Here is a 5,000-nt window from a genome sequence, read left to right as displayed (position 1 = left end):
TGCCTGTAGTACTCGCACTACAGGAACTCTCAACCATTGTTACTCTCTCTTCTGAGATGGCTACAAGTCCCTCCTCCGCCCTCTCTTCTGGAAATCAGATAATGACTCCATTCTGCTTCTCCCTTACTTTAGGCAGAAACTCAAACAGGAAGTACCCGAGCTAAGGTCTATTCAACACTTGTCTGACCAATCAGAATCCATGCTTCAAGATTGTTTTGATCACGCGGACTGGGATCTGTTCCGGGTAGCCTCTTGGAATAACATTGACGTATACGCGGACATCAGGAAGTTCATCAGGAAGTGTATAGGGGATGTTGTTCCCACTGTGACTATTAAATCCTACCCAAACCAAAAACTGTGGATAGATGGCAGCGTTCACGTAAAACTGAAAGTGCAAACCACCGCATTTAACCTCCCTCCCACGTTTGCGTCCCACCTAGTCAACAGCCAGTGGAATCGCGTGGCGCGAAATACAAATACCTCAAAAATGCTATAACTTCAATTTCTCAAACATATGACTATTCTACACCATTTTAAAGACAAGACTCTCGTTAATCTAACCACATTGTCTCATTTCAAAAAGGCTTTACAGCGAAAGCAAAACATTAGATTATGTCAGGAGAGTACCCAGCCAAAAATAATCACACAGCCATTTTCAAAGCAAGCATATATGTCACAAAAACCAAAACCACAGCTAAATGCAGCACTAACCTTTGATGATCTTCATCATATGACACTCCTAGGACATTATGTTATACAATACATGCATCTTTTGTTCAATCAAGATCATATTTATATAAAAAAAACAGCTTTTTACATTAGCATGTGATGTTCAGAACTAGCATACCCACCGCAAACTTCCGGTGAATTTACTAAATTACTCACGATTAACGTTCACAAAATACATAACAATTATTTTAAGAATTATAGATACAGAACTCCTTTATGCAATCACGGTGTCAGATTTTAAGATAGCTTTTCGGCGAAAGCACATTTTGCAACATTATGAGTACATAGCCTGGCCATCATGGCTAGCTAATTTGACACCCACCAAGTTTGGCCCTCACCAAACTCAGATTTACTATAAGAAAAATTGGATTACCTTTGCTGTTCTTTGTCAGAATGCACTCCCAGGGCTTCTACTTCAACAACAAATGTTGTTTTGGTTCCAAATAATCGATAGTTATATTCAAATACCTCCGTTTTGTTCGTGCGTTCAGGTCAGTATCCAAAGGGTGACGCGCAAGCGCATTTCGTGACAAAAAAATTCAAAATATTCCATTACCTTACTTCGAAGCATGTCAAACGCTGTTTAAAATCAATTTTTATGCTATTTTTCTCGTAAAATAGCGATAATATTCCAACCGGCGACGTTGTATTCATTCAAAGGTTACAAGAAAAAAAAATAGAATTCTCATGAACGCGCATCTCCAGTGTCGCTGTTCTCAGCCTGACCACTCACAAAATCTCCTGCTGTTTTTCGCCCAGAGACAGGAGAGACGTCATTCCACTTTCTGGCGCCTTCTGAGAGACAATGGAAGCCTTATAAAATGTCACGTTACAGCAGAGATGCTGTATTTTTGATAGAGATGCCACAGAAGGAGAACAAATTGTCAGACAGGGCACTTCCTGTATGGAATCTTCTCAGGTTTTGGCCTGCCATATGAGTTCTGTTATACTCACAGACACCATTCAAACAGTTTTAGAAACTTTAGAGTGTTTTCTATCAAAATCTACTAATTATATGCATTTTCTCGTTTCTGGGCAAGAGTAGTAACCAGTTTAAATCGGGTACGTTTTTTATCCGGCTGTGCAAATACTGCCCCCTAGCCCCAACACTGACTGGGAATATGGTCGAATACAAACAGTGTTGTTATTCCCTCCATAAGGCAATCAAACAGGCAAAATGTCAGTACAGGGACAAAGTGGAGTCGCAATTCAACAGCTCAGACACGAGATGTATGTGGCAGAGTCTACATGAAATCACTGATTACAAATGGAAAACCAGCCATGTCGCGGACACCGACATTGTGCTCCCAGACAAGCTAAACACCTTCTTCGTCCGCTTTGAGGATACAGTGCCACCAACACAGTCCGCTCCCAAGGACTGTGGGCTTTCGTTCTCCGTGGCCGACGTTAGTAAGACATTTAAGCGTGTTAAAAACCCTCGCAAGGCTGCCGGTTCAAATGGTATCCCAGCCACCTCCTCAGAGCATGCGCAGACCAGCTGGCTGGAGTGTTTAAAGACATATTCAATATCTCCCTATCACAGTCTGCTGTCCCCACTTGCTTCAATGAAAGCAAATGTAACTAAACTAAATAACTATCATCCCATAGCACTCACTTCTGTCATCATGAAGTGCTTTGAGAGGCTAGCTAAGGATCATATCACTTCCACCTTACCTGTCACCCTAGACCCACCTAAATTTGCATAGTGCCATAATAGATCAACGATGATGCAATCGCCATTGCCCTGTTAGAACTAGGAACACAGGCATTTCAATACATCGCAATAAGATCTGATAAATATGTGTATGTGACCAATAACATTTGATTTGATTTGATATTCAACTCTCTCCCTGTTAGCCAGGTATATTTCCCAGATTTTGCCTCTGTCCCTTCTACCTCTTCCCCTGTTCCCTCCCCTGGCACTGTTTGATCCTCTTGCCCTGTTCCCCCCCCGGCCCTGTTTGATCCTCTTGCCCTGTTCCCTCCCCTGGCCCTGTTTGATCCTCTTGCCCTGTTCCCTTCCCTGGCCCTGTTTGATCCTCTTGCCCTGTTCCCTCCCCTGGCCCTGTTTGATCCTCTTGCCCTGTTCCCTCCCCTGGCCCTGTTTGATCCTCTTGCCCTGTTCCCTTCCCTGGCCCTGTTTGATCCTCTTGCCCTGTTCCCTCCCCTGGCCCTGTTTGATCCTCTTGCCCTGTTCCCTCCCCTGGCCCTGTTTGATCCTCTTGCCCTGCATTCAAGGATCAGGATCACCTTTAACCTTCAAGTACATTTCCCTTTGTCCTGGTGAAATGATGCTGCTGTGTACATCTGACTCAGACTTGTTCCGGGGAGCTGTCTGATAGCCTCGCCGTAAATGTCGGACTCAGACTTGTACCAGGGAGCAGTCAGATAGCCTCGCTGTGTGTGTCTGACTCAGACTTGTACTGGAGAGCTGTCTGATAGCCTTGCCGTAAATGTCTGACTCAGACTTGTACCAGGGAGCAGTCAGATAGCCTTGGTGTGTGTGTCTAACTCAGACTTAAACCGGGGAACTGTCAAATAGCCTTGCTGTATTTGTCTGACTCAGACTTGTACCGGGTAGCTGTCAGATAGCCTTGCTGTGTGTGTCTGACTCAGACTTGTACTGGAGAGCTGTCTGATAGCCTTGCCGTAAATGTCTGACTCAGACTTGTACCGGGGAGCTGTCAGATAGCCTCGCTGTGTACGTCTGACTCAGACTTGTACCGGGGAGCTGTCTGATAGCCTTGCTGTGTGTGTCTGACTCAGACTTGTACCGAGGAGCTGTCAGATAGCCTTGCTGTGTGTGTCTGACTCAGACTTGTACCGAGGAGCTGTCAGATAGCCTTGCTGTGTACATCTGACTCAGACTTGTACCGGAGAGCTGTCTGATAGCCTTGCTGTGTACATCTGACTCAGACACAAGCCTTTGATTTGTTTTGTCGCCCTAACATAACAAATCATTCATATAAACAAACTGACATAGCAGATTTAGAACTGACACTTCTAGCTTTAATTCAGAACTAATGTAGTGAATACAGACAAGATTAAGATATGTCCCAAGCTGCACCCTATTCCCTATTTAGTGCACTACTTTTGACCAAGTCTCAATGGGAATAGGGTGCCATTTGTAACTCATCCAGGAGGTTGTTTAAATGGACACAGGAAACCCTGACATGGATATTGATTATACAGTTGATGGATCGTGTTGGTATTGATTAGCTAAACACAGGGTTTTACCTGCCGATCGATCAGAGTGCTGATAAATCATCATCATCGTTTGTTATTCCGTATGAACGTTACGCCATAGAGAGGAGGAAGAGCTTCCTGAAGAGAAGCTAAAGATGTCATCACGGCTAAAGAATGGACTTGGGCCTCCCTAGCCCTCCATAATAACTCATACAGAGAGATAGTCCAAGTGTGCATCCCAAATGGCACCCTATTCCCTTTATAGTGCACTATTTTTGACCAGGGCCCTATGGGCCAGCACTGTATAGGGAATAGGTAATAGGGTACCTTTTGACCCAATTATTTCTAAATAGGGAAGTTAAATCTTTACCCAGCCAAGGAAGGAGATATTGATCCCACAGCGAGGGAAGAATCTTCTATACTGTTTCAGCATGGTGATTTAGTATGAATCATTTGGAAGTGCTGGATATTATTGGTGGTCATCATGGTGCGGATCACACCTTCGCTGTTTAGAAAACTGTAAATCGGATCAAAGGGAATGATATATGTGTATCTGAAAGGCAACATGGTGTAACACATGGAACAAGTGTTGACCAATTAACTTCACATAAATAAATGAGATAGAGAGAGAGAGAGAGAGAGAGAGAGAGAGAGGAAGGGGAAAGGAAGTCATGACTTATCTAGACTGTTGCTTCTCTGGCATCATCCGTATGTGTACTGTCATTGAGAAACACCCCGTCTTGTGTGAGAACATATAGAATACTGAATATATTATATTAAAGGACATATAGAATACTGGATTGCGATGAATATTATTTTCTCTTATAGAACGTTTTGTTTGTCCTCCGGCTAGTAGCCTATGGTATGATACATCTATAGATACAGTTGATGTTGAGATGTGTCTGTCACTTGAACTATGTGAAACATTTATTTGGTTTGCAATTTCTGAGGCTGGTAACTCTAATGAACTTATCCTCTGCAGCAGAGGTAACTCTGCGACTGCACCTGAGGAAACTTTCAAAGTTGTTGAAATTTTTCAGGTTCACAGACCTTCATGTCTTAAAGTAATGATGGACTGTCAATTT

The sequence above is a fragment of the Salmo trutta genome, chromosome 13, assembly GCF_901001165.1.
Source record: "Salmo trutta chromosome 13, fSalTru1.1, whole genome shotgun sequence".
In the NCBI taxonomy this organism is placed as follows: Eukaryota; Metazoa; Chordata; class Actinopteri; order Salmoniformes; family Salmonidae; genus Salmo; species Salmo trutta.
The sequence above is the reverse complement of the archived record's forward strand: the minus strand, read 5'-3'. Positions refer to the sequence as shown.